The sequence below is a fragment of the Lathyrus oleraceus genome, chromosome 2, assembly GCF_024323335.1.
Source record: "Lathyrus oleraceus cultivar Zhongwan6 chromosome 2, CAAS_Psat_ZW6_1.0, whole genome shotgun sequence".
Lineage (NCBI taxonomy): Eukaryota > Viridiplantae > Streptophyta > Magnoliopsida > Fabales > Fabaceae > Lathyrus > Lathyrus oleraceus.
In genome coordinates, this window is record NC_066580.1 from 366463110 (window position 1) to 366483713 (window position 20604).

General features: G+C 38.5%; 1 non-coding gene across 1 annotated transcript; it reads left to right on the forward strand.

The window, feature by feature from the left end:
* The first annotated feature begins 4089 nt into the window (after positions 1-4089).
* On the forward strand, positions 4090-4196 carry LOC127124859 (small nucleolar RNA R71). The gene has a single exon (XR_007804338.1). It is a non-coding gene; the product is annotated as a small nucleolar RNA R71 (small nucleolar RNA).
* The last annotated feature ends 16408 nt before the right edge of the window (positions 4197-20604 follow it).

The window sequence follows — 20604 nt, forward strand, 5'->3', positions numbered from 1 at the left end:
ACCAAAAGTTTCAATTGTCACAAGAGGTAAATATTCTATCACTGATCATGACCATTCGTAAGGATCTCTAAAGGAGAAAATTTTAATCTCCGCTGCGTTTTGGATCGCAAATTCTCCTTCACACAGCAACTAAGATATACCTGTTTCCTAAGGATGGTGGGAAAGGTCCCATGACATCTATACCCCATACGTCGAAGAGTTCTACTTCCTGAATGTTTCTTAGAGGCATTTCGTCACGCCTTGAAATGTTTCCAGTGCGTTGGCATCTATCAGATTTGACAATGCAAGCATGGACATTACGCCACATGGTAGGCCAGAATAGGCCAGCTTGAAGAATTTTGGCGTATGTCTTAGAGGTGCTCGCATGTCCATCATAGGGTGCAGAGTGACAATGCTCGATAATACTTTTTTCCTCCTCTTCTGGAACGCAACGGCGAAAAATGCCATCTTTACCCCTTTTGAAAGGGAGCGGTTCGTCCCAATAAAAGTTTCTCACATCGTTGAAGAACTTCTCCTTGCGGTGGTAGTCAAGATTAGGGGGTACGATATCAGCAGCTAGGTAGTTAAGAAACTCTGCATACCATGGTACGTTACTTACTGCTAAAGATTTTTGGAAGTGCTCATAAGGGCCTAGGCTATCGTCTTCAATGGTTTCTAGTCTAGCTATCAGTCTATCATAGGCAAAATCATCGTTTATGGGTACTAAGTCTGGTTTTAGATGTTCTAGCCTAGAAAGGTGATCAACTACTACATTTTCAGTGCCTTTTTTATCTCTTATATCTAAATCAAACTCTAGTAGTAACAGAATCCATCAGAGTAACCTGGGCTTGGCATCTTTTTTACTTAATAGGTAACGAATGACAACATGATCAGTGTAAACTATAATTTTTACTCCTACTAGATAAGATCTAAATTTGTCTATAGCGAAAACTACAACGAGTAATTCCTTTTCAAGTGTTGCGTAGTTAAGTTGGGTAGCGTCTAAGGTTCTACTGGCATAATAAATTGCATGTAATTTTTTTATCTTTCCTTTGTCCTAAAACGGCTCCAACGGCATAATCACTAGCATCGCACATTATCTCAAAAGGTTCTGACTAATCAGGGGGTTTCACAATTGGTGATGATATTAATGCTTGTTTTAAAAGATTAAATGCTTCATTACATTTTCCATCGAAAATGAATTCAACATCCTTCATTAAAAGTCCAGTTAAAGGTTTAGTTATTTTGGAGAAGTCCTTGATAAAACACCGGTAGAATCCAACGTGTCCAAGAAAGCTTCGGACTTCTCTCATAGTTTTGGGGGGTTTTAGGTTCTCTATAACTTCTATCTTAGCTCTATCTACCTCTATACCTTTTTCGGAAACTATATGTCCTAAAACAATTCCTTCGGTCACCATAAAATGACACTTTTCCCAGTTTAGCACGAGGTTCACCTCCATGCATCTCTCCAGGATTTTCTCAAGGTTAGCAAGACAATTGTGGAAATCAAATCCACAAACCGAGAAATCATCCATAAACACTTCCATGATGCCATCTAGGTAATCTGCAAAGATTGATATCATGCAGCGTTGGAAAGTGGCTGGGGCATTACAGAGGGGGAATGGCATTCGTCTGTAGGCAAAAGTTCCATAAGGGCATGTAAAGATAGTTTTTTCTTGATCTTCGGGGTGGATTGGTATTTGGAAAAATCCAGAGTATCCATCTAGATAGCAGAAGTAAGAGTGTCTGGCTAGATGCTCCAACATTTGGTCTATAAATGGTAAAGGGAAATGATCCTTCCTGGTTGCTTTATTTAATTTTCTATAATCTATACACATCCGCCATCCTCCTTCTAACCGTTTTGCTACATGTTCGCCTTTTTTGTTTTGCATGACTGTGATGCCTCCCTTTTTAGGTACTACATGCACATGGCTCACCCACTTACTATCCGAGATTTGATAGATTATACCTGCCTCAAGTAACTTAAGAACTTATTTTTTAACAACATCACTCATTATAGGGTTTATTCTTCTCTGATGTTCTATGGAGGGTTTTGAATCTTCTTCGAGCGAAATTTGATGCATGCATACAGATGGGCTTATACCTTTCAGGTCAGAGATATTATATCCTAAGGTTGAGGGATATCTTCGTAAAACGTCTAAAAGTTGGTTTGTTGCCTCTTGGCTCAAGGTAGCACTGACTATAACTGGACGGTTCATCTCTTCATCGAGGAACTCATATCTCATATTCTTAGGCAGTTCCTTAAGTTTTAAGGTTGGTTTCTTAGGGCATGGCATAGGATCTGGGGTAAGGGATAAACATTCGTAAAGGTTATCATCGATGTAGGGTTTCCTAAAGTCATCATCTTCAAATATGAGAGTTGATGGTAACTTAATTGTCTTTATGATTTCTTCTCGTTCTAATTCCCTAACGCACTCATCAATGATATCTAAGGCATAACATGTGTCTCCCATCACAGGTGCCATAAGAATTTTCGAAAGTATAAATTCTATTTTCTCATCACCTACCTCAAAGGTCAACTTTCCTCTTTTGACATCTATTATGGCTCCTGCAGTTGATAAGAACGGTCTACCTAGAAGGATTGGTATATCATTGTCCTCTTTGATGTCCATGACAATAAAATCAGTAGGGATAAATAACTGACCTATCCTAACAGGGACATCTTCTAAAATGCCTATCGGATACTTAACAGATCTATCGGCTAACTGAAGTGACATCTTAGTAGGCTGTAATTCTCCTACGTTTAACCTCTCACAAACCGCTAAAGGCATTAAGCTCACACTAGCTCCTAAGTCTAGAAAAGCTTTTTCAATGACATGACTTCCCAAAAGACAAGGAATGGAGAAATTTCCAGGATCTTTATCCTTTTTGGATAACTTATTCTCCGAAATGGAATTACATTCCAAGGGTTTCAGATCGTCAAGTCTACATTTGTTGGTAAGGATGTCTTTGAGAAACTTGGCATAATAAGGTATTTGGTTGATGGCTTTTGTGAAAGGGATTTCTACGTGAAGTTTTTCTATAACTTTAATAAATTTTTGATATTGGTTATTGATCTGGGTATGTTTGAGTCTTTGTGGATATGGTATAGGTGGTTTATATGGCGGGGGTGGTACATAAGTTTTATCTTTAGGTTATTCTCCTTTTTCTTGACTTTCCTAGTTTTCAGATTCCTCTGGTTCCTTTACTTTGTCTGTGGGTTCGGTATATTCCTTAGAAGTTTTGGGTTCACTCAATCTTGGGTTTGGTGGCTCATCATAAGCGTTCCCACTTCGTAGGGTAATCGCATTGGCTTGCCCTCTCGGATTCTATTAAGGTTGTCCAGGGAACTGTCCTCCAGGTGTGGTTTGGGGGGCTTGGTTTAAATCTACCTGAGAGATCTGGGTTTCAAGCATCTTGGTGTGAGTAACTATTTGGTCAACCTTGGTTCCTAACTGAGTAATCAGTTCATTAACATGAATGTTTTGGTTCATGAACTCTTTGTTTTGTTGGGTTTGAGCAGTGATAAAATTTTCCAGAATTTTCTCAAGGCTTGGCTTTGGTGGCACAGGTTGCATAGGTTGATTTGATATTGGGGCTTGGTAAGCTGTTTGTCTCGGAGGCGCATTATTCTGGATTGGGTTATTGTTCTTATAGGAGAAGTTTGGGTGATATCTCCATCCAGGGTTATAGGTATTCGAATATGGGTTCCCTTGGGTATAGTTCACTTGCTCAGAGTGGGTTTCGTTTAATAGACTGCATTCTGCAGATTGGTGTCCTTTGGTTCCACATATCTCACAATCCGACGAAACTGCGGCTATAGTATTCGGGTTTATGCACATATGCTCGACCTTAAGGTCTAATGCGTCCATTTTAGCTTGCATCATGTCTATAGAGATTAGTTCATGAACTCCTCCTTGGGCTTCCTTCTTCTCAACTGTCGCTCGTTCGACTCCCCATGATTGATGGTTTTGAGCCATATCTTCAATGAGGGCACTAGCTTCAGGATAAGGTTTGTTCGTCAGCGCACCGCCTGCGGCAGCGTCGATGGTCATCTTAGTGTTATAGTGAAGTCCATTATAGAAGGTCTGAATGATTAACCAATTTTCTAAACCATGATGTGGGCATGCTCTTAACAACTCTTTATATCTCTCCCAAGCTTCGAACAACGATTCTCCTTGGTTCTGGGTAAATCTAGTTATATGGTTTCGAAGAACGACGGTCTTACATGGGGGAAAGTATCTAGCAAGGTAAACTCTTCTAAGGTTTTCCCAAGTCGTAATGGAATTGGGTGGAATGGAATCTAACCATGATAGGGCTTTATCTCTGAGGGAAAAAGGGAATAATCTTAGACGGATTGCCTTAGGAGAAGCTCCATTGGTTTTAAAAGTGTCTGCTAATTGGAGAAATATTTTTAAATGTTGGTTTGGGTTCTCATTAGCGAGACCTACGAATTGTCTCTATTGCACTAGTTGCAACAATGAGGGTTTAAGTTCGAAATTATTAGCTGGAATGGTTGGGTTTACTATACTAGAACTAGGTTCTTCGTTGGATGGTTAGGAGAAGTCCTTAAGAGGTCTTTGGTTTTGATCTTCGGCCATAGCTCTCCTAATTCTATGAAAGAATAAGCGTGCGCGAGCGTAATAACCTCAGGTTCCGCTAAAGGGTTTACTAAACTTCCGGTTCTGCGAGTTCTTCGCATTGACCGACGGGTAATAACCTAAGTCTAAACGATATAACAACAGGGTATGAAATTTGACCAAATTGGTCCCCAGCAACGGCGCGAAAAACTTGGTGCGTGCTTTTCGCAAGTATACGAACGCATCAGAGTAATATAAAAGATTGTCGAATCCACAAAGACCAAGTGTCAATCTAACATTATCTATTTTTATGGTGTATATCTAAGGTAATCAAAAAAGGGGTTTTTAGAGTGTGCAATGAAAAGTAAAGTGTTAAATAAATTTCAATTAATAAAAACAGGCTCAAATGTAATTCACATAATCAATTAATAATCCAAGTACTTTCTAATAGAACTACTTATGAGTAGTGTTTCCTACTTTGAAAATAACCAATTTAACAGGAACTGTCGCTTTCGCATATTCAGAACCGAGTTGTACTCCCTAATCAAACCCTCTTATTGTCACTTATAAAAAGACGCGCATTGCGTTTGAGTAATAAACCTATTTTTAAGAAATATAGTATCTTAACTAAGTTGAAAAGTATCTTAACCCGAATTTCTTAACCAAAAGAGGTTCTCACGAACCAGACTTTAAACTTATAAACGCGTTCGAAAATAGTTTTAAAATCACTTTTCTTCTTAAGTTAAAAACTCCTGATGAACTAAACAAAGCGCTTTCGCTGTTTTTGAAATAGTTAAAAACAATTAAGTTTAAAAATACGTTGGACGACTTTCGATCTTACCCAACAAAAATTAAGTGCGGAAAAACTTAAGTTGAAAGTTAAAATAGCCCTTAAGTGTTTCTACGAACAATTGTACGGATTATCGGTTCAATTAAGATCCTTACATTCTAACCTTATAGATTTAGTTAGACATGGTAAAGTAAAGGTGCATTTTAATTTAAATAAAAGTAGTGCGAGTGCGGTAAGTAAATAAAAGTAGTGCGAGTGCGAAAAATAAATAAGAGTAGTGCGAGTGCGGGAAATAAATAAAGTAAAGTGCGAGTGCGGAAAATAAATAAATTAAAGCGAGTGCGGGAAATAAATAAAGTAAAGCGAGTGCGGGAAATAAATAAAGTAAAGACAGTGCGGGAAATAAATAAAGTAAAGACAGTGCGAGAAATAAATAAAGTAAAGACAATGTGGGAAAATAAAATAGATAAAGGCAAAGTAATAAAAACCTGCTCCAATCGGAGGGTTGAATAAAATGCAAAGCAGAAATGAAAATGGAGGCAGGATTAACTTCCTTCCAAAATGCTCCAAACTCGATTACAGACTCGATTACACAATTGTGGTAACACCCCAATGCAAAGCGATTACCACTTTAAAATACTGAGTATATGCCTAAGTGAAACTAAGTTTGCTCTAAGTTTGCCTCTTCTCTAAGTTTGGATCCTTAAACAAATGAGTCCAAGTCTCTATTTATAGGCAAGTAAAATAATGGAAAAGACAAGGATGCCCTTCAGTTTGAATTTGGGAGGGAAAACGTTTCCTCTTGTGGCGCCCGCCACAAGTCCATGGCGCCCTCCACAAGGCCAATCTGTGGCGCCTTAGTGGAAGTAGTGGGGAACATGGAAGTTGAGGGAAGTTGAGCTAGGACACGTCATGGCAGGGCTTATGGCGCCAGCCACAGTGGGAGCCACAAGTGTAAAATGCTGAATTTTAGGGTTTTTAGCTCGTTTTCACTCCTTTTCTTGATCGGGGCTCCGATTAAAGTAAAAACCTAAAAACAAATAGAAACATAATAATAACACAACAAAATAACAATAATACAACTAGAATGCATGCGAAATCGGAGTCGAAAATACGGTGAATTTTAGGGTCATCAATAAACCTGCCGTTGTTGCTAAAGCTCCTGTCCCTGTTGGCCAGAATGGCATTTTGAAAGAGGACTGTGATGAGATGTTGAGGCTCATCAAGAGGAGCAAGTATAATGTTGTTGATCAGTTTCTTCAAACTCCATGAAAGATATTTGTCCTATCTTTGCTGATGAATTCTGAGCCACACCGCGAAGCTTTGCAGAGGGTGTTGGACGTGGCATACGTAGATCACGATGTCACTATTGAACAGTTTGATAGCATTGTTGCAAACATTAATACTTGTAACAATTTGAGCTTTTGCAATGCTGATCTTCCCGAGGAGGGAAAAGACCACAATTTGGCTCTGCACATTTCCATGAACTGCAAGGATGATGCCTTGTCTAATGTGTTGGTAGACACAAGCTCATCGTTGAATGTGTTGCCAAAATCCACTCTGGCCAAACTTTCTTATCAAGGGTGTAGCGGGGTATTCGTTACCTTTAGATTTATTGACTAAATCAAAAGTAAATCATACAATTCGAGTCGCCGCCGCACTTTTATTTATCCAAAGGAAAGGTCAGAAAGCGAACAAAAACCGAGAAGTTTTATCGAATCAAACACTAAAAAAAAGTCAGAGATCTGGGTAAGGGGGTTGGTTATGCAATGGGAAGGTTTTAAGCACCCAAAACATCCTTAGTACTCTAAGGGAGCCCTTTTTGAAAATGTTGTATGGTAGGTTGGTATTTGTGAAAATATTTGTGCAAACATGATTGGGGAGATGAGAAAAGAATATACAAATTATTTACAATTCTTGTTGTTTGAATGGATAAACCCATTGCCTACGTACCATCACAAAGGTAGGATCAAAACCTCGTAGTTCGGGGTAAAAATCTCAAAAAATGGGTGAATTGATATGACAAAAGCCTTAAGGTCTTTTGTTATCAAAGGGAGAAAACTCAACCTAAACCAACAATCCACCATGTGAGGAGAGCTTCAACATACTAGTGAGGGATCCACCCTATAATAAGTATGGAAGACTTATAGTCCAATCACTAAGGACAAGGTGAGGTTTACATCAACCACTATGATAACTCGAACCTATGGCTAATGTTTATGAAAAAAGGTTTAACAAAGGTGGTCATTGGAACCACAAAAAGCAATTTGAAGTGAGTTGTATTTACCAATTAGAAGTATTCACAAAATGAAGTCAAATTTGACTTAAGATTCAATTCAAAATAAGTATTAATGAAAAGAGTTTGAAAAATAAAAGGCATAATGCCTAGGTGTCTAGTTTTGAAAACAATGTCCATGTTTGCACAAAAATGAGTTTAGCTTGGGTTTGAGTGGAGAGAAGAAGAGAAGGGCTAGTCCTAAACATGCAAAGATAAGAGAGGAGAATAAAACCCTTGGAGTTCCTTTCTTGAGATCATAAAGATGATCCAAGTTGCTCCTTTCCTTTGGACTTAGCAATTAATTCAAGCAATCAATCAAGTATTCAATCAAGCTCCTAGAATCCTCCAAATGGACTTGTCTCTTTCTTAACTTGGATGTTCATGACAATGGTCCTTCTAAATATCTCAAACTTGGGATCCCTATCACACAAGAACAAACAAATCAAAAGGTTCCACAATGCAATAATAGAAATGGACAAAGAGAGAGTTTAGAATAGGGGTCCTTTCAAGTCAACTTCAAGATTAAGCATTCTAAAGGCATGAGGCCTAGTTGCTCTTCAACAATTTTAGCATTCTAAAAGCATGAGGCCTAGTTGCTCTTGAAACTCCATTAAGCATAGGTGAGGTCATAATTCTAAGTCCTTTCTCCTTTTTGCATTGGGTTCACACAAACAAAGACAAAACAAGCTCCGGGCAAAAGTATATTTACATAATAATGTGCTCAAGTGAGCAAAAAGCAAATGGCATAAACATAAACATGAGCTCAAGTGAGCAAAAGGAAAAGACAATATGAATAATGAGCAAGAAATTAAATTGCATTAAAGTAAATTGCAAGAATTAAATGCTTGAATTAAAAGTTAGTAATTAATAGTTAGTGTTAGTGTGCCATAAGACAATTTAGCGCTATGTTAAGCAATCGTAAGTGGACTAATGTAATAGTCACACCTATCTGAGGCCTGTCAATAAAACTATAGGCAAATAAACACAAGTTAGAGATCATGACTAGTAAACCAAGCTCCTACAACTTGTCATGCACAAAGAAAATAAGAATGAACTTGTATTGATTTCAGGTTCTTTGCTTGACCAAGAAGCAACCTATCTTGGACACAAAGCAATTTACTTGATCTATGATCAAGATGAATTTGATTTGGATCAAAGAAGGTTAAGCCTCTCATATGTCAAGGCTAACCACAAATCATTAACTCATCGGCCAAAAGAAAAAGAAGAAGAAAATAGATGAAGATAGAATGTACAAGATGAAAATTCAAATGACATAACCAAAAGACATTGACCAAACATGAATGGAATCAACATCAATCAATGGTAAATAGAAGTGAAATGAAGATTAGAAGTCAAGAAAGGTCAAACATATTTTTAGTATTTTTTGGAATTAAAATAATACATAAAATAAAATGGACAAAAATGAGGTCAAACTTCAAATCCAATTCAAATCAACTTGGATAACTCCAACTTAATCATCATAAGTCTAACATGGTCAAACTAGGTTTGACAAAATTTTCTCAATATTTTTTTGAAAGCAGAAACTAATTTTAAACAATTAAAAATGAAAAAAAAAAAACATAATTGGACTAAAATCTCAAATCAATTAAGTAATTGATGAGAATATTTTTCATAGACTTATCATTATCCAAAGATGTTAAGAAAATATTTTTGGTATTTTTTAATAATCAAATGGTATTTTAAATGAATTAAAAACAATCAGAATGAAATAATTCACCAAAAATAATAAATGGAATCACAAAAATAATTAAAAATCATTTTATGAAACTAGAATTTAAGAGAATTTTTTTGCAATTAGTCCCATATTTTTGTGATTCAAAATAAAGAAGTTATGAATTTTTGAAAAGAAATTAAAACAGAAATTAAGAAATTAGAAAAAACCATAGGCGTCTAATCAGAGATCATTAATTGACGTGGCTAATCAGAAGGCTCTCAAGCGCGCGCTCACTGTGTTCCTTGGTCAACATCACCACACATTGGATTTAAAATAGTCAAAACAATCAAAGGTCAAGATTATATTGTGCCAGTTAGATCCAAAGGATATCAGGCTTCCACGTAAGGGACGGTGGTGGAAACCACCATCTTCTCCGGCGAGCTCAATAATCCGGCCACCAGTTGTAGGTTTTACAACTTCAACCAAAACCCATGATCCATACACCAAATTAAAGCTGGGGTGATGTACATCACCCCTGTCACCTTAGTTTTTACTCAAGATCCTTATAGAAGAAGAAATCTGAGGTTGAAAAACTAGGTTTTCAATCTAAAGTTCACCAATTCACAAAATTAAAGCCACCATTGGCTTGCCTCTCATATAAGGACTTCAGAAATGCAAACCAACACAAGTAATGCACAATATATAAGGAGGTTCGAAGCAAAACAGTTGAGGTATAAACCATTGTAGAGCAGCTTTTATGAGCAGAATTCAACAATCCTTTGCTTGCAGCTTGATCCTGATGCTTGGTATGAGAGCTAGGCTTAGGAATTAGTGATGATAATCAACTGATGTTGTTGAAAATCACTCTTGAAAAATGAAAGTGAAATCTCAAATTCCTTTGGTGAGAGGTTGGGAAATGAATTCAGCAGGGATTCAGGCGCCTTCAGGTTACCATTTGAGTGAGGCAATGCATTCTATTTATAGCCACAACTACAAGGAAAGTGTGAACAAATTCGTGTGCATGAAGTTGGGTCCTCTTTGCATGGGCCTGTACAGGCACATGTGAGGCCCAAAACCAATTGAAAATGCAAGCTGAAATGATTATGTAATGGTTTGGACGTGCAGTTTGCAAGGCATATGCTTGTGCATGAAGATTTAACATGAAATGCATAAATGGTCACAATTGTTCATCTCTTCAAACATCCCATTTGGAAAATCCAAACATAAGCATGTGAGTAATGGTTGGGAAGGTCTTGACATAAGGAACAAAAACTATGTTGAACAAAAATCCATTTGGAGTTTGGAAATTTATGAAAACTAGCCATGAAGTTCAAGGTACAAAACATGTATTTGAAAATTTTGCCAAAAATGACCAATTTCAAGCCCTTCTGTTTCAATTATTCAAGCCTCAAATGACAAAACCTCTAACATAAAAGTTGTATATCTTTTCGAAAAAATAAATTTGGACTTAAATTTTGCATCATTTGGATATTTGATGAGAAAGTTATGGGCACTTGAAGTTGGACTTTTTCAAGATTCAATGACTTTGGTCCAAAGTGACCTATAATGTTTTGTATTATCACATGTATTTATTTTAGGACTATGAAAATTTGTCCAACATAACAATTGAATTATACATCTTAAACTTTCCAATGCACTTGGTCTCACCTCAAAATCATAAAAAATGACGGAGTTAAGTCCTTGTGAAGTTGACCCAAAATTAGGGTTTCAATCAAAATGACCTATAATGTTTTGAAATGAATGATGACCTTAAAAGTTTAAAATGATTTTTTGATGAACATTAAAGTTGTTCATATGGTTTTTAAGAACATATTTCATCTTGGGGTCATCATCATTTGACAACTACATCAAAAGATAGGTCTTAGTGGATTTCAAAATAGTCAAATGAATTAATTGATGAACTTCTCAAGTCCAAACCTCAAATCTTGATGAATGAATGATTTAGGAGCCTCACATAAGCTCATATATGCATAAAATGATGAATGAAAGAACTTCCCTTATTTTTATTTGATCATAGGTTGAGGTTGCTTCATGAGCAAGGCATAGTTAATGCACAATTGAATTAGGGTTTCCTTTTGAAGCAATCCTCAAGCCCTTTGGTTTATCTTGATAAAATTGGCAAACTGAGATACTTGGGGGGAATATATGATGATTGAGATCTTTGGGAACCATTGTCATGCTTGCTTTCATCTTCATTTGGTCATTTCAATGAGCATAGGAGCCTCGTAGGAGCCTTGGATCACATGACTGCTTAAGCTTCAAAACAAAAGATGTTAGTGACATATTTTTATGCTTTTGGTTAGTAAACAAAATAAGAAAAGCAATAATATACAATTCAAGCATGCTTGGTGGTCTCAAACCAACTCACACAAGTTCCAACCCTAGGGTTAAGGAGCCACACATGCTATGATCCTTGAGGCAATGCAAAGAGCAATGATGTGATGCCATGAGGGATCTTAGGGTCAAAATTAGGGTCTTACAGATGCCCCTATTTAAGGTCATTCTATCCGGAGATATGAAGGTTAAAATCTTCGTCTCGTCGAGGTAGAATGGGCTTAAATAATAATAAAGAAACGAATTTTGGTCCCTAAGAGACTTCATGATGCAAATGTATGCATGCAAAAGTTAATACTTTATGGGGAAATATGGCCACAAAGAAAAAGAAATCAGAGAAAGACTGAAAATCCATAGGAGTAATACACTCGCTAATGGGGACAGAGACTCTGGGGGGAAATAGGGTAAAATGTGTGAGCAGGTCACGACATGAAAACTTGCTGGGAGACACAAAGGGATTCCATGAAAATAAATCAATGGAAAGACTCGAGCTGACGCAAACATGCATGTATTGGGTAATATCCAATACAACAGAACTATGCACAAAGGATACTTTGGATAAAAATCCGGACTCGGGCTGGGATGTCCACAAAGGACTCAGCTAAGGAAACAACAAATAAGGTATTACCGGCTACTGGGTAATAAAAACTCAAAAGGAGACATGTGATCAAAACACCAGTTACTGGGTGAAAGAACAACATGCTCAGGGAGAAACAATATCTAAGACCAGTATAAGGGTGAAAGATATCGATCATCTGAACATCTGAGGAAGACCTAAAAAGGTATATTTCAACTCAGGGAAATCTGACTCCATAGGGGACAAAAAGTCATAATAGGGAGCAGAAAGGAAGGAACACCAGGGATACCGGTTACTGGGCATATAATAGGTGACCAACCAGGCGTGAATTGGGGAATATTTCCAAGACACTCATCATCCGAAGGAAGGGTTGAAAAAGAAAACTCGATTAAAGGATGGACATTCGATTCCACAAGGAAATGCGAATCTTACTCGATTAAGGAAGAAAGAGACTTCGACTGAAGAGCGCATGAGATATATTATCTATTACCGTCAGAACATAGATAACATACTCGCATGGAAGATTATCCACAACTGGTTATTGGGTTAATAAAGGATAAATCGACCGAAAAGAAAGGACATCGGGATACCGATTACATGGTATAAAATGATGACCAATCAAGGGGAGAAACAATCATTACCAAACAAGGGTAAATGAAAGATGACTCGCTGGGGATAAATCGCTTGATCAGAGAAAATATCCAAGAGATATATCACCGGTTACTGGGTGGTATACTCAAAAGATGAAGGAATATCAATACTGAATATTGGATAAAGATAACCAACAAAGAGGGGATTACATCTACCGGTTACTGGGTAGAAAACCAAAGGCGAGAGCACCCGTCATCGGTTAGGATGATCAATATCAGGGATTAACTCTGCAAGGGGACAAAATGGGGTTTACAACTACCGGTTACTGGGTAGAAAACCATAGAAATAGGACTTTGGTTTATCTTGATCAAATTGGCAAAATGAGATACTTGGGAGGCATATATGATGATTGAGAGCTTTAGGAACCATTGTCATGCTTGCTTTCATCTTCATCTGGTCATTTCAATGAGCATAGGAGCCTCCTAGGAGCCTTGGATCACATGACTACATAAGCTTCAAAACAAAAGATGTTAGTGACATATTTTTGTGCTTTTGGTTAGTAAATAAAGTAAGAAAAGCAATAATACACAATTCAAGCATGCTTGGTGGTCTCAAACCAACTCACACAAGTCCCAACCCTAGGGTTAAGGAGCCACACATGCTATGATCCTTGAGGCAATGCAAATAGCAATGATATGATGCCATGAGGGATCTTAGGGTCAAAATTAGGGTCTTACAAAGGGCCTCCCATCAGGAAGAGTGGAGTGGTAGTTAAGGCTTTTGATGGATCCAGGAAAACTGTGATTGGTGAGGTTGAGCTCCCAATCAAGATAGGACCTAGTGATTTCCAGATCACTTTTCAGGTCATGGATATCCATCCATAATATAGCTGCTTGCTTGGCAGACCATGGATTCACGAGGCAGGCGGCGTGACGTCCACCCTACACCAAAAGTTAAAATTCGTCAAGAATAAGAAGTTGGTAGTGGTAGGGGGAGAGAAGGCTCTCTTGGTTAGCCATTTGTCTTCCTTTTCCTACATAGATATTGAGGATAAGGTTGGGACGCAGTTCCAAGCCTTATCTATTGCTGAGCCTTCAAGGAAAAGACTTTCTTCATTTGCTTCCTACAATGATGCGAAGTTGGCCATTGAGCATGGCTCAACTACTGGTTTAGGACAAATGATTAAGCTAGGAGACAATAAATCCTGGGCTTGCATAGGGTACTATTCAGGCACTTTCAATGAGCATGGGTTGTTCCAGAGTGGAGGTTTCATCCATACGGTCGAAGACCAAGAGGTTGCTGCTATAATGGAAGATGATGTAGAGAAAGAACTGGGCAACTTTGTCATCCCTGGAGGAATCTACAATAATTGGGTCGCTATTGATGTTCCAACAGTTGTCCATAAGTCCACGTAATGTGTTCACTTTTGTTTAAAAACCCTTCTCCCATGCTAAAAGGAGAAGTGATGACATTGTTGGCACATTAATACAATGATATTCATTCAATAATTACATGTTAAATGTTTGTTTTTCCAAATCATTTTCCCTTTTTGCTTTTTTTTGCATGAAAATGGTGATCACTAAAAGACCCTAAAAAATAAAATAAAATCAATCTTTTCATCTGCATAATGATTTGCCTTGTTTGAATTCTAAAATCTCTTTTTATATCCAAAATCATTATGCAGGTTGATCAAACCCATATAACATAATGATCTAACACCATCTCCCAACTTTGAGTTCCCTGTGTTTGAGGCAGAAGAAGATGATGTTGAAGAGATTCCTGATGAGATTACCCGTCTTCATGAGCACGAAGAGAAGATCATTCAACCACATCTTGAGAATCTGGAAAAGTCAACTTGGGGTTTGAAGATTATATTCGTGAGGTGAAGATTGGGGCACTCCTGGAAGAGTCTGTGAAGAAGGGGTTGATTGAGTTGCTACGAGAATATGTCGACGTCTTTTCCTGGTCATATGAAGACATGCCTGGTCTGGATACAGATATTGTGTAACATTTCCTGCCTTTGAAGCCTGAGTGTGTGCCTGTGAAGCAGAAGCTCGGAAGAACTCATCCTGATATGGCAGTAAAGATTAAAGAAGAAGTTCATAAGCAAATTGATGCGGGGTTTCTGGTGACTTCTACATATCCTCAATGGGTGGCCAATATTGTGCTTGTGCCTAAGAAAGATGGAAAAGTTCGAATGTGTGTGAACTATAGAGACTTGAATAAAGCTATTCCGGAAGATGATTTTCCTCTACCACACATTGATATGTTGGTAGACAATACGACTAAATTCAATGTCTTCTCATTTATGGACGAATTTTCCAGTTATAACCAGATTAAAATAGCACCCGAGGATATGGAAAAGACAACATTCATCACACCTTGGGGAACATTCTGTTATCGAATGATGCCCTTCGGTTTGAAGAATGCCGGAGCCACGTATCAACGTGCTATGACTACCTTGTTTCATGATATGATGCACAAGAAGATTGAGGTATATGTTGATGATATGATTGCGAAGTCGAGAACGAAAGTTGAACATGTAGAGCACTTGTTGAAGCTTTTTCAGCGTTTAAGGAAGTACAAACTCCGTTTAAATCCGAACAAGTGTATATTTGGAGTCCGTTCCGGGAGGTTATTGGGCTTTATTGTCAGCGAAAGAGGTATTGAAGTTGATCCCCAAGGTCAAAGCAATACAAGAGATTCCTGCGCCCAAAACTGAAAAGAAAGTCCGAGGTTTTCTTGGCCGCTTGAAATATGTTTCCCGATTTATATCCCACATGACTGCCACATGTGCGCCAATATTAAAGCTCCTCCGGAAAGATCAACATCATGATTGGACCGAGGATTTCCAGAAGGCCTTTGACAATATCAAAGAGTATCTGTCCGAGCCTCCGATTCTGTCTCCGCCTATGGAAGGGAGACCATTGATTATGTACTTGACCATTCTTGAAGACTCTATGGGTTGTGTATTGGGTTAGCAAGATGAATCAGGGAAGAAAGAGTATGCTATATACTATCTGAGCAAGAAGTTCACTGATTGTGAGTCTCGATACTCAATGCTTGAGAAAACTTGATGTGCTTTGGTTTGGGCCGCTAAGCGCTTACGCCAGTATATGTTGAATCATAGCACTTGGTTGATATCCAAAATGGATCCAATTAAGTATATCTTTGAGAAGCTCGCTTTAACTGGGAAGATTGCCCGTTGGCAGATGCTGTTGTCTGAGTATGATATTGAGTATCGAGCTCAAAAGGCTATTAAAGGTAGTATCTTGGCTGACCACTTGGCACATCAACCAATTGAGGATTATCAATCTGTTCAGTACGACTTCCCAGACGAGGAGATTCTGTATTTGAAAATGAAAGGTTGCGATGAGCCTACGCTCTATGAAGGGCCAGAGCCTGGTTCCCGATGGGGCATGCTGTTTGACGGTGCTGTTAATCAATATGGAAATGGTATTGGGGCAGTGATTATTAATCCTCAGAGCGCACACTTTCCTTTTACAGCAAGGCTAACTTACAAATTCACGAATAATATGGCGGAGTATGAGGCCTGTATTATGGGTTTGGAAGAGTGTATTGATCTTAGGATCAAACATCATGATGTTTATGGTGATTCGGCCCTTGTTGTTAATCAGATTAAGGGTGAATGGGAGACGAATCAGTCTGGCCTCATCCCATACATAGATTATGCGAGGAGGATTTCAACTTTCTTTACCAAGGTTGACTTCCATCATATTCCTCGAGATGAGAATCGGATGGTAGATGCTCTTGCTAGGCTTGCTTCAATGATTTTGGTGAAATTCTAGAATGAAGTCCCCAATATTACTATGATGCGCTTGGATAGACCAGCTCATGTATTTGCAGTTGAAGAAGTGAAAGATGATAAGCCATGGTATTATGATATCAAGTGTTTTCTTCAGAGTCAGATTTACCCGCCTGGGGCATCTGTTAAAGATAAGAAGACTCTGAGGAGATTATCTGGCAATTTTTACCTTAATGGCGATGTGCTTTATAAGAGGAATTTTGACATGGTTCTGCTCAAATGCGTGGATAGACACGAAGCAGACCTGTTGATGACTGAAGTCCATGAGGGTTCATTTGGTACTCATTCCAATGGACATGCCATGGCAAAGAAGATGTTGAGAGCAGGCTACTATTGGCTGACAATGAAGTCTGACTGCTGCAAGTATGTGAAGAAATGCCACAAGTGTCAGATTTATGCGGATAAGATTCATATTCCCCTGACACTTCTGAATGTTATTTCCTCGCCATGGCCTTTCTCTATGTGGGGAATTGACATGATTCGCATGATAGAACCAAAGGAGTCAAACGGTCACCGTTTATTCTCGTAGTTATTGATTACCTCACTAAGTGGGTTGAAGCGACGTCGTATGCAAATGTGACCAGGCAGGTGGTTGTGAAGTTAATCAAGAATCAACTCATATGTCGTTATGGTGTGCCGGACAACATCATCACTGATAATGGATCTAACTTGAACAACAAGATGATGAAAGAGCTAGGTAGCGAGTTCAAGATTCCACATCATAATTCTTCTCCTTATAGACTCAAGATTAATGGGGCTGTTGATGATTCTAACAAGAACATTAAGGAAATTATTCAGAAGATGGTTGTTACGTACAAAGATTGGCATGAGATGCTGCCATTTGCTTTGCATGGCTATCGTACATCTGTCCGTACTTCAACAGGGGCAACCCCTTTCTCTCTTGTTTATGGCATGGATGTTGTGCTCCCTGTGGAGGTCGAGATCCCATCAATGAGAATCTTGATGGAAGCCAAGTTGACTGAGGCTGAATGGGTTCAGAGTCGTTATGACCAGTTGAACTTAATTGAAGAGAAGAGATTAACTGCCATGTGTTATGGTCAGTTATATCAGCAAAGGATGAAGAAAGCCTTTGATAAGAAGGTCAAGCCTCGTGTGTTCCGAGAAGGTGACCTCGTGCTCAAGAAAGTTTTGTCTTTCGCGCCCGATTCCAGGGGCAAGTGGACTCCAAACTATTAAGGTCCATATGTTGTTAAGAGAGCCTTTTCAGGTGGTGCTTTGATACTTACAACTATGGATGGGGAGGATTTCACTCGTCTTGTGAATTCAGATGCAGTCAAGAAATACTTCGCCTAAAATAAAAACAGAATAGCTCGCTAAGTTGAAAACCTGAAAGGGCGACTTAGGAAAAAATGAGCGTCTCGGTGGATTGAAAACCCGAAAGGGAGGTCCAGGCAAAAGTTAGAGACATAAAAAATGAATATATATATATATATATATATATATATATATATATATCCTGCTAGATTGAGTACCTCACCTTGGGGCAATCTAGGCAAAAATTAGGGATTTGGCAAGTTACTGCATCCTGACAAGACTTTGTTCTACAACTGTCATCTGTCAAAGTTTCTCGCTCAATCATTGTCAACTGATGCTTCAGATACATTGGATTCAGAGTTGGTGGAGAAACAGTCATTATGTTCAATGTAGCCTTTTTCCAATATATATCACCAATTTCAAATTTGTAAAGATCCATGGAGTCTCGCCATTTACAAACTACCATTCTATCAAATAAATTTGAGCCTTTATCCAATTCTTGGCACTTTTATTTGTTTATGCTTAACAAATGTTTGCATGTTTTAATTGATAAATATAACTGTTTTAAATAAAATTTTCGTATAAACTGTTTTTAAACAAAGTGAACATTCACAATGACTGAAAAGATAAATGGAATGTCCTCAGTGCTCTCCCAAGGATAGTACAATCTCCAAAAGGTTAAGACATTTGTTCATATTTCTGGCATATTTGTATTCTCTTCATCATCTTTCAGGTTGTCTCCTCCGTGAGCGTAGACAAGGGTGATATGTCATCAAATCCCTAGAAAGTCTGGATTATTGGCCTTGATCTTCTTGGAGATGTGTATACCTTCATCCTCAGATTCCCTAAGGAAGTCTGAGTCTAGCATTTGTGTCTTATCGATTATAAGGTTGTCATCCCTTGTGTGGATTGACCTAAAATCCCCTATAGATTGATAAAAATTGATATGCTATCTTTTCGAGGAAGTTGGTCTTTCTCTCCGCATAAATGGAAAATCTCTTGCAGAGTGAGCAGGAATTCCCGGCATGAGTGGAAATTCTCAGCAGGTTGGCTTGCAATTTTTGCCCAGCAAGTTTTCTTACCACTCATCCTCAGTAGGGTTGCTCGCATTAGACTTCCCCCAGTTGGGTTGCCTACAGGTTATTCCCAGTTCAGTCAACAGCGGTCTTTCCCCAATGGAGTTGCCTGATCAGAACATGATATATTTGTTCTTCCCTCCTTATTGGATAATTTCCTCCTAGTAGAGCTGGTGTTGAAGATGTTTATTCCCTTTCCCAGTGGAGAAGTGGTTCTCTCTCATCCTAGCAGAGATATTTTTCCAGCAGATATGAGGAAGTATGTTGTTTATTAGAATTTCTGTTTGGTGGTTGTTCCCCACAAAGTTTCATATCTTTCCTTGATAAGTTCCCTAGTAGAGTTTCTTCTACGATGGATCTTATCCGTGTTGAGCTCTCCGGTAGAGTTTGCTTTGCTTCGGATCTTTCGTATTGTTCGGCAGCAAATCCCTGACGATGACTCTATGGCTTCCCTAATGTAGTAATTTGTTTCTTTTTCTCCGCAGCAGAGATGTTCCTTCAGTGGTTAGAAGTGAATGCTTGGTTGATGTGTTTTTGTTTGGTGGTTGTTCCCCATAGAGTTTCGCATTATTTCCTGATAAGATCCCCTATAGAGTTTCCTCTCTGACAGATCTTATCAATATCTCTGCATATTGTTGGAAGATCCCTACCATTTGGTAGTTGTGACCTTTTTGCTGATCCCCAACAACGGTCTCTGATCCTCAGCAGTGGTCTTTGACCCCGGCAGCGACTCTGCTTGGCCCCCAGTTGTGATTGGTGTTTCCTTGTATTTGTTGCTCCCCACCAGATGGGATTTTCTCCTATGGGCCTGGCCTTTCTCTTTTGAGATGTTATACCGGATGTCTGTCCATTGATTCTTGGACCTGTTTGTGTTAGATATGTTTGTTTATCAGCATTAATCACACATAAACCACGCATATACCTACATAATTATAACATTCAGATATTCATGTTGCATTCTTTGCCATATATCTTTGCTTGTTATCTCCTGTTATTGGTGAAATGTTCTTCCCCAAGCAGATGTTTGTGTCTGATCTCTCCATTTAGAGTCAGCCCCATAGGCAGAAAGTGTTTATCCTTGCTTCTATATTCCCCACTAAGTTATGTCCTCGTTGATGATTATTGTTTCAGTTTCCTCCCAAAATATGTATTGGGATGGAATTACTCCCCTGAGTTATATCCTTATTGGGTTGAGTCTTGTTTCATTGTGTCTCTCTAGTTTGTTCCTAGATTGATCCCTTTCTTGTTTTCTCCCCTGCAGTTCCCTGTGGTTCAAGTGATCAATTGCTCAGTAAACAGTAATCGTTCATTCTCTCCCCAGCAGATCTTCTGTGGCCTTCTACACAGTAACCGGTAGTTGTAAGTCCTATTTCTGTGGGTTTCTACCCAGTAACCGGTAGATGTAATCTCCTCTTTGTTGGTTATCTTTATCCAATATTCGGTATCGATATTCCTTCATTTTTTGAGTATACCACCCAATAACCGGTGATATATCTCCGGGATCATTTCTCTTGTCAATTTATCCCCCGCGAGTCATCTTTCATTATCCTTTGTTTGGTGATGATTGTTTCTCCTTTTGGATTGGTCATCATTTTTATACCC